Source organism: Filicampus tigris, chromosome 13 (assembly GCF_054856515.1).
Source record: "Filicampus tigris isolate MCC_2025a chromosome 13, RoL_Ftig_1.0, whole genome shotgun sequence".
Taxonomy (NCBI): domain Eukaryota; kingdom Metazoa; phylum Chordata; class Actinopteri; order Syngnathiformes; family Syngnathidae; genus Filicampus; species Filicampus tigris.
In genome coordinates this window covers 22,034,525-22,044,571 of record NC_141229.1, presented here as the reverse complement: position 1 = coordinate 22,044,571, position 10,047 = coordinate 22,034,525, and the positions used below count along the sequence as shown (strand labels likewise).

The following is a 10,047-nucleotide window of genomic DNA, read 5'->3' as shown; positions in this document are numbered from 1 at the left end:
GAGGAAAGGGTACCCAAGGGGAGCTCTCTGCGCAGAGGGGAATGACAGCCCACGGCCACAGGGGCGCCACCACCATAGAGACCCCAGCCCGGATTAGACAGGCGGACCCCACACAAAGTGTAGAGGCCGCCGGCCACCCAGACCCAAGGAGTCCCTGCGATGACAGCCCCCGCGGGAAGGACAGCCACCCCTCCCTCAACGCGGAGGCCCCCCCATGAGGAAACACTGGAGCTAAAAGCTGACAACGGCAGAGAGCAACAAAACTAAAAGACACAACAGTAGTATAGTCTAAGAACTAAAATCAGTAAAATAAGATACAAATAATCTTCAATCAAAAGAAAAGATAAATTATTTAAAGGTTGTTAAAAGCCAAACTAAAAAGGTGTGTCTTGAGCTTCCTCTTAAAAATATCAACAGTCTCTGCAGACCTGACATCCTCTGGCAGGCTATTCCAAAGGTGAGGACCAAAATGGCTGAATGTAGCCTCGCCATGCATTTTGGTCCTCACCCTTGGAATAAATAAAAGGCCGGCGCCAGAGGACCTCAGGATCCGCGAGGGTTGGTATGATAAAAGCAAATCAGATAAATAAGATGGCCCAAGACCATGAACACATTTATAAACTAATAAAAGTACCTTAAAATCGATCCTGAAACACACGGGGAGCCAATGCAGCAATTTCAAAACTGGCGTAATGTGCTCCCGCCCTCTGGTTCTCGTCAGCACCCGAGCGGCTGAATTCTGCAGTAGTTGCAATGGTGAAATGCTTATTTTCGGGAGGCCAGAGAGCAGGGCATTACAGTAATCTAAACGACAGGAAACAAAAGCATGCATCAGCACTTCCGTGTTAGCCTGAGAGAGAAACGGGCGGACTCTGGCGATATTCTTAAGGTGATAAAAACAGTCTTGGTTACATTTTTAATATGAGGAATAAAACTGAGCTCAGAGTCAAAGATGACGCCCAGGTTCTTCACACATTCTGAGGGTTTAAAATCTTGTAGTTTTGGTAAAAGCTTCTCTCTCTGACCTTCAGGACCGATAACTAAAACCTCAGTTTTGTCCTGATTGAGCTGTAGGAAATTGTCTGCCATCCATGACTTGATATCTAAAATGCAATTTAAAAGGGTATCAATGGGTCCTGTGTCATCAGAAGACACGGCAATATACAGCTGTGTGTCATCAGTATAGCTGTGAAAGCTGATGCCGTGTCCCCTGATGACATCCCCAAGAGGAAGCATATAAAGATTAAAAAGTAGGGGGCCTAAAATCGAACCTTGGGGAACCCCACATTTAATTTCATGGGTTTTGGAGGAACAAGTATCCATACTTACAAAGAAATATCGGTCTGTGAGATAGGAATAAAACCAGTTAAAAACAGTACCGGAGATGCCCACTAGATTTTTAAGTCTATTTAATAAAATGTGGTGATCTACTGTATCAAAAGCAGCGCTTAGATCCAGTAGCACCAAGACTGTGAGTTTTCTCACGTCTGCAGTGCACCTAATATCATTTAAAACCCCCAGTTGCTACCGATGCTGCGTCATCAGAAGGTGGATGAGGTACAGTGTGAAGCGCTTTGAGTACCAAAGGTAGAAAAGCGCTATACAAGTGACAGTCCATTTGCCATTTACACACAAATAATAGTGATGCATAACATATAATCGATAATTGGTCTAACAAGATAGATAGATAGATAGATAGATAGATAGATAGATAGATAGATAGATAGATAGATAGATAGATAGATAGATAGATAGATAGATAGATAGATAGATAGATAGATAGATAGGTGGAAACACACAGACAGGGCATGTGTAATAAAAGTAAAAAATATGTATTGAAGTCAAAACTGACCTGACTAAATGTTTTTTCCTTTGTCATTATTATTGTTTCTATTTATAATAATTGAAAGTTCAATTAGTTCTAATTTTCTTTTACTACATGGAGACAAAGTTTCGAGGTGATTTGAAAAAAAAAAGGTAAATAAGAAACGAGCGCATCAGACTCTAATAATGGCATATATTGTAGTTTGTCCGATTGATGGTGCCGTAGCGTGACGTCATTTGTCACCGGCAGATGATTTGCATTTTGATTGCGAACAGCCAATCAGAATCACTACGTTTTACATATGGCAATTGATGGCACTAAATTCATTAAATCTAAAAAGCTTAGTTTATTCGCTTCGTTTTACTTAGTTTTGTTCCTGCTTGTATTTTGTGTCTATGATTTGCATTTTATTTTATGAAACCGTGACAGTGATTATTGTCACTAACAATAACTTCTCAGCCCTCTTAGGTGTTGTCAATGGTGTAAAGACAATCGCATAACTTGGCAGAGAGTTGACTCGCACACTCACGTTGTTACGTGAAGCTCCAAGTGCGACAGGAACTTTTTGTTACGTATTGCTGGAAGTAATACCTTATGATTGAGTGATGTCATGAACAGACCTACTTGTTAAAGTAAAATACAGATGTCAACATGTGTATTATGATCCCGAGATTTGTAACGCGTTACCTGACTCAGTAACTGTAATGATATTACAAAAAAAAATTGGAGTAACAAGTTACATTACGTCGTTACTGCCTAAATGTAATGTATTACTGTACTGCGTTACTTTTGTAACGCGTTACCCCCAACACTGGGAAGGACAATTACATATCGTAGCATACGTCAGTCGTGTGTTGTCCTCCAGTGAATCCCAGTATCCAGTACACAAGTTTCTGGCTCTGAAATCCATGATTCATTCCATGATATTTGTATGGAACAAAGTTTATTGTTGTAACCGATAACAACCCATTAATATACATTTTGGCAACTGCCAAGCTCGCCGCTGCCAGCCATAGATCAGTGTTGTTTTCGTCAATAATGGCGATGATGAAATTGCTTCGTTAACGCCACTTTTTTTCATTATGATAACGAGACGATGACGAGCTAAACGTGGCTCTTTGGTGACTAAAATATGACGTGATGTATATGAGTGGTCTGTCAGACATTCAAAATGCCTGACCGGAATAGTTCAGATTTTAGAATGTCTGTGCTAAGTTTGATTCCTCTTTAGATGTGGGGAAGAAGCTCTTGTGAAAAATAATACAAACAATATAAAAACAAATATACTGGTTAAAAACAACCCGTTGAGTAATTCACAGTAAAGTTCACATTCAGTAAAAAGTTCATGAAATTGAAGAACAGAGAAGTTCATGCGACTAAAAATAATTCCCCCTTTTTTTTGTTAAGAATCAGAATCGATAATCGTTAGGAACCAGAATGAAATCAAAGAACCGGAATCGGAATCGTCCAAATTCAAATGATGCCCAAATAGAAAGTGTCCTGTTTTGCTCTCTGCTCTCTCTCTCTCTCTCTCTCTCTCTCTCTCTCTCTCTCTCTGTCTTAGTTGCTACCCAGGTGGAGTGGGTGGAGGTGTTCCCTTCAGCAGTGTCATTTGTTCATACTTTGTCGGTCATTTTTGTATTTTGTAATTAAAGATTTTTCTATTTGCCGATTTTGTCTTATTCTGCATTTTTGGGAGCCACATTTTTTCCTGTCCACTTTTGTCGGATCTGACAGAATAATCCAACCATGGATGCCGCAGAATCTGACAAAATTAGGAAAGCTTTGACCAGTCAGGGTTGACTGGTGGGACAGCAGGAAGTAGCGCTCACGGAACTCTGTGGTACTGTGACATTGCTGGCTCAGCGGTGCGACAGCTTGACATCCGAGGAACGCCCTCTACGGATTTCCAAGCTACATCAAGCTCGATTCCTCCTGACATGTTCAGATGTCGGGAGCCCAATTTACCCCACCCTACACAGTATGAGGGTGAACTCGGTTTGTGTGGGCAGTTCCTCCATCAATGTTCCCTCATTTTTGATCAGCAACCACTTACTTATGCCACCGATAGTTCGCGAGTGGCGTTTATTCTGAATCTCCTGTCTGGTCGAGCTGCTGCGCGGGCTTTGGCGGAAAGCAATGCCAAACCCGGGCTCCGATCTTCCCTCCCTGATTTTGTTAAAGAGTTTCGCCAAGTGTTTCACCACCCTGTACAGGGAAGGGAGGCCGGAGGTCGGTTGTTAGATTGCGTTCAAGGTAACCAATCCGCTGCGGATTATTCCATACACTTCCGTATTCTTGCGGCTGAGAGTGGGTTCGACGACTGTGCACTTCGTAGCATATTCCGTCGTGGACTGAATTCTTCTCTTAAAGACAAAATGGCCGCACGAGATGACACCACCAGCCTGGAGGGACTTATTGCACTTGCTATTCGGTTGGAACACCGGCTGCGCGACCGTCGTCGGGAGCGTACCTACGAGGGTCAGAGCTCAGGCTTCGGGAGCCACCGGCCCCTCCAGGTCCCTTCGGAGGAGTCGGGATCCGCATGGGGAAATTCGTCCAAGGTGGCGTGCCACACGGGTGTTAACCGCCATGATCATGCAAAGGTTCTGTTGGCCGGACTTGAAAAAAGATGTCAAAGATTTTGTAGGGGCGTGTTCGGCCTGCGTCTGTGGAAAATCCTTGCGGCAACCCGCAGCGGGCCTACTTCACCCCTTGCCAACCCCGTCGCGCCCGTGGTCTCACATTTCTTTGGACTTTGTCACTAGACTGCCAGTCTCTAAAGGCAAGTCGGTGATCCTCACTATGGTGAACCGGTTTTCCAAGCTCTCCCATTTTGTGGCTCTGGCCAAGCTTCCTTCCTCCCTTGAAACTGCCAAATTGTTGATTACCCATGTTGTTCGTCTCCATGGAATACCCACAGACATTGTGTCCGCTCGTGGTCCCCAATTGTGTCCAGAGTCTGGAGGAGGTTCTGCCATGCCATTGGGGCATCAGCGAGTCTGTCATCGGGGTATCATCCGCAGACCAACGGCCAGAGTGAGCGCGCCAACCAGGACATGGAGGTTGCCCTCCGATGTGTTTGTCTGCATCAACCCACATTGTGGTCCCTGTACTTACCTTGGGTGGAGTATTCGCCTAACACCCTGGTGTCCTGTGCAACTGGTAGGTCGCCGTTCGAAGCAGCATATGGTTTTCAACCGCCCTTGTTTCCGTCGCAGGAAAACCAGGCCTCCTTGCCTTCGGTCCAGCACCACCTGAAGCAGGCCCAGCGTGTCTGGAGGGAGACGCGGGTGGCTCTGTCCAGAACGGCAGAACGTAATAAGGTGATTGCCAACCGGTGCCGACATCCTGGGCCCGCTTAACTGCCTGGTCAGCAGGTATGGCTCTCTACACGGGACTTGAACCTGGCCGGGCCTCCCCTCAAACTTGGGCCAAAGTTCATCTGGCCGTTTGAGATCAAGGCGATCGTCAATCCTGTCGCTGTGAGGGTGCGACTGCCCCTGACGCTCAAGGTCCATCCTGTGTTCCACGTCTCCTTGGTCAAGCCGGTGGGGGACTGTCCTTTGGCCCCGCCCCCGTTTCCCCACCGCCTCCTCGTATCGTGGATGGTGAGCCAGTCCACACCGTGAGGGGAATCTTTGACTCCAGGCGCAGGGGCGTTCAGTTCTTGGTCGACTGGGAGGGGTACGGTCCGGAGGAACGTCAGTGGGTCCCTCGCTCTTGGCTCTTGGATCCTTCACTCGTCCGTGGTTTTTACGGCGCTCATCCCTCGAAACCGGGTGGTCCGCCTGGAGGCGTCCGTTGAGGGCGGGATACTGTCATGTTTTGCTCTAGGCGCTCTCTCTCTCTCTCTCTCTCTCTCTCTCTCTCTCTGTGTTAGTTGCTGCCTAGCTGGAGTAGGGGGCGTTCCCTTCAGCTGCGCACCTCTGGCTGATCATAATCAGATAGGTTTAAAAGGACACTGTTCACCACCACATCTTGTCGGATTATTGACCTTGCTCGCTTCACAGCCCAAGCTCTGTTTTCTAGACCCCTCGTTCTCTTACCTTGTTCTCGACTTTTCTGGTTAGGTTTTGGAGTATAAATTTTTGTTCCTCATCACTTTGACTGAGCGCTTTGTGTTTCGTATTATTGTACTTTTTGCAGTGTTGTTTTGTTTTTCGGTTGTCTATTCTTCCTTGCCTTGTGCGAGCGTTTTGTGTTTCCTATTTGATGTTCCCTGGCCTTGTTTTCGCCAGCGTCCTTTGTTCATACTTTGTCGGTCATTTTTGTATTTTGTAATTAAAGATTTTTCTATTCAACGATTTTGTCTTATTCTGCGTTGGGATCCACATTTTTTCCTGGCCGCTTTTGTCGGACCTGACAGAAAGAACAACACGATGCATTGTAGACAACGGTAACGGTAAATGTGGTCACAAACTAGGTTGAAATAAAGCCACAACAATTGCCAAAGAAAATGTTTTGGTTCTCGGTTTATTTTGGAGTAATGTGCATTGATTCCACTGTTACCACTTTATCTGTGTGTAATGCATAATCCATAGTATACCAGAAAGTCTTTGGCATTGGGTGGAAACTTTGTATGTCTGTTTTTAACTAAAATTTACTAAAACTAGATTAAAACCTTTTTGAGTATTTGTCGACTAAAACTAGACTAAAACCAGACTATAACTATCATGACTAGAATGACTAAAATGTGACTAATTAGCATTTTGGCCCAAAAGACGAAGGCCCTGTCTACACGTAGCCGGGGTTTTTGAAAACGGCGGGTATAAGCCTGCGGTTAGCCCTATCATCCACACGTCTCCAGAGTTATTTCAGTGAAAACGCAAAACTCCGGCCGCAGTGGAGATTAGCGGATTTCTCCGACCCGGAGATTTACGTTGTCACCATGCGACAACGATGCTTTGATGTCATTGTGCGACCTGTGTTTTCATGCGAGTCAACATGGATTCTCGCGGCACTGCATTGGTTATAGCCATTCTCAATGCGCTTTTTGCTTACTTATTTGTCCGCAACCAACCACTGCTTCTCGGTGAAAGGTTTAAAAGCAATTCTTACTTCTTGTCGGTTCTCCCGAATGAGTTTGCCGCCATGTTTTTGGTTTCGTAGAAGTGACGTCAAAGGACGGAAGATATATGGTTGTTAAAAAAACCCGGATGCGTGTAGACAAGGCCTAAGACAAAATCGAAAATGCCTGCCAAAAACAACACTGCCATAGATGGCTTGCTGCCCTTTCCACTTAATAATTTCAAACTTCAAAATCGGGCCGACACTCAAAAACACAGATGCAGAAGCACTTTCCCAAATACCCCATCACCAGCTTTCTGACGTCGACTGTCATAAAGAAATGGAGGCAGTCCAACAATTCCCCCAAGATCATACCCCTGGCAATACAGTGGAACTGAATACAGACCTCGTGGCTGCCATATGTCACAGATGTCTGGTGAGAACTTTGTGTTGAAAGTCCTCTTGAGAACTAGTTGAGACACTGAGGATGTCTGCCTCAGTCAGTCCTGACTGCTATGCTAGCGAATCTCTTCTGGATCTCTGAGAGAAACAGAGAGCTCACCCCAGTCTCAGAGCAGTCATTTATCAACTTGAAACTGGTGAGAATGTCCCTCCTAAAATGCATGTAGAACTCTGAAATTTGGCTCTTCTGTTGTGAGAGCAGAACCACTTGGAATTTAAAGTGGAAGTCAACACATGCATATTTTTTTCAAGAATATGTTCGATGCAGGCCCACTAGTTGAAACACGACATTCTGATTAATATTGCGTTTGTGGAATATGAGTTAAGCAGCAAAATCCACCCTTTTTTTAGCCATCTCAGGGGGGCGGCAATTTTGTCACTTCTGCCGATTGAAAATGACGTCACAACTGCTCAGGGCTCAGGTAACAACCGATCACGGCTCAGCTTCAGAAAACAGGCCAGCCGTGATTGGATGTTACCTCAGCCATGAGCAGTTGTGATGTCATTTTCAGTCGACAGAAGTGAAAAAATGGCCGCCTTCAAAGATGGCTAAAAACGGGTGGATTAACTCTTATTCCACATACCCAATATTTATCAAAATGCCTTGTTTCAATTGGTGGGTTTGCATAGAACATGTTCTTGAAAAAAAATACGTTTGGGTTAACTTCACCTTTAATCAGCAAAAACCACCCGTTTTTGGCCATCTCAGGAGGCAGCCATTTTGTCAATTCTGTCGACTGAAAATGACATCCCAGACCCTCAGGGCTCGGATAACGGCCAATCACGGCTCACCTGTTTTCTGAAGCTGAGCGATGATTTGTGATTGGTGATAATTGGCCGTATTCTGAGCCCTGAGGGTGTGTGATGTCATTTTCAGTACACAGATGAACAGCAAATAGGTTCTTTTTACTGTGTACTGATTAAAGGGTGTGTCACTGATGGTGCAGTGTTACACACGCCTGAGTTGTGTGCGGGCAGCGTGGTATCGGTTCCCGCTCAGTGACAGTGTCTGTGTATGTGCCCCTGCAGCTGGCTGGGGTGTAGTCTGCCTTGCGCCCATTGTCAGCTGGGATAGGCTCCAGCACCTCCCCGCGACCCTGTACAGGATAAGCGGTTTGGAAGATGACACATGACGCATGATTAAAGGGTAACTCACCCCCTGATCAGACTTTTGCCCCACCCCTCATTAATATTTCTTAACGGAGCTCAAAGGGGCAATGCATTGGGCTTGCGAGGGGTGACAGGGTTGAGTGTGGTCTGGCTGTGATTGACGGTCCCAGTGACAAACTACGACCTAAACAATATCTATGCTACGACAAGCTATGCTAAATAAACTAACCTAATAAATCACTAACGTGAAAATCAATATAAAGATGTTTGCAAAGGCTACTAATTATTCTAACTCCAGCTCGATGCATGTACGAGACTGAACCACTTGTATACTCCAATGGTGGCAGAGTGAGTATGATAAGATATCCGAGCCGTGATTGGCCGTTACCTGAGCAACTGTGATGTCATTTTTCAGTTGACAGTAAGTGACAAAATGGCTGCTCCCTGGCATGGACAAAAGTGGGTGGACACTGCAGGAGGACAATGGTAAAACCCAGCGTGGTTTTGATGTTGGTAAAAGACCTCAAGTTTTGCTTTCAAACACAGGAGGAAAGCCTAGTGCAAAGTACCCAAGGCAGAAGAGTTTGATTTCCCAAATTTTCATAATTAAACCGTTTCTATTTGAATAGGCAGCAGGGAACACCTTCACTTGTGTTATTTTAGTGGCTATTGTGTTTTTTAGAGCCAAATATTGGAAACTTTGATACTGAATCCTCTGGTTGATGTTAACTTTGGCAACCAGCAAAGGATTCTGGGGATGCTTTTCCTGCAAATTGCTGTGCCTTCACTGTCCACCACCCACCAACTAAGGTCGTGGAGTTCCCTGCATCCACCGTTTCCTGAGATGAGGAAGGAGAAGTACAGGGAAGACATTGTGATGCATCTTGGGGTGAAAACGTATCTCAAGTGTCTCCAAGGTTTTTAAAGAAAACACTTCAATGTGGGAGTCTTTCATAGAGGCCTATCTTGTATTGCCAAACTACTTCATAATCTCTCCATTAAAGATTTTACATGAATACACAATGAAGCTTTTAACTGCCTTCCCATTATGATCTGTATTTTACTTTTAAACAGGGATCAGTAAACTTTCATACTCCTGAAGAAATGAGAACAATTGGTGTTAAGCTGTATTGGGTAGCCTCTGTGCATCACAGCATGAGTCCTCACTGGAGGGGAACTTGAGCTCAGTGCAATGAAGGAGGAACGGCAGAGTCAGCAAACAAGTTATACTGTAGAGAGAGAGAAAACAAAGCCATACTCACAGTTTTAAGGTCTCTTCACATATCCACGTTCCTTTATGTAGTGCTAACATACAATATGTACTGATCAAGTGATATTAATCGGCAACATACAAAAATGCTAATATGCTGCTTCTGTGCAGAATCTGGAATAGTAGTATAATCTGCTACAGGTGTGCATTACTGTAGATTTTGGTATCTATCTGATACCAAGTAAATACAGGGCCAGTATCACCAATTCCAATACTAATACTTTCCAGTAATTGAGTCACATCGAAATCTCAGTAAATGTTCATGTCCTTGAAGTGTTTTTGTGATGTTTCCTTTATTATCGTTATTATTATTATTATTATTATTATTATTATTATTATTATTAAACCCAGGAAAAAAATTAGGAGAGAT

General features: G+C 44.5%; 1 pseudogene; it reads left to right on the top strand.

Moving 5' to 3' along the window:
- The first annotated feature begins 4,203 nt into the window (after window positions 1-4,203).
- On the top strand, window positions 4,204-5,633 carry LOC147137955 (uncharacterized; annotated as a pseudogene).
- The last annotated feature ends 4,414 nt before the right edge of the window (window positions 5,634-10,047 follow it).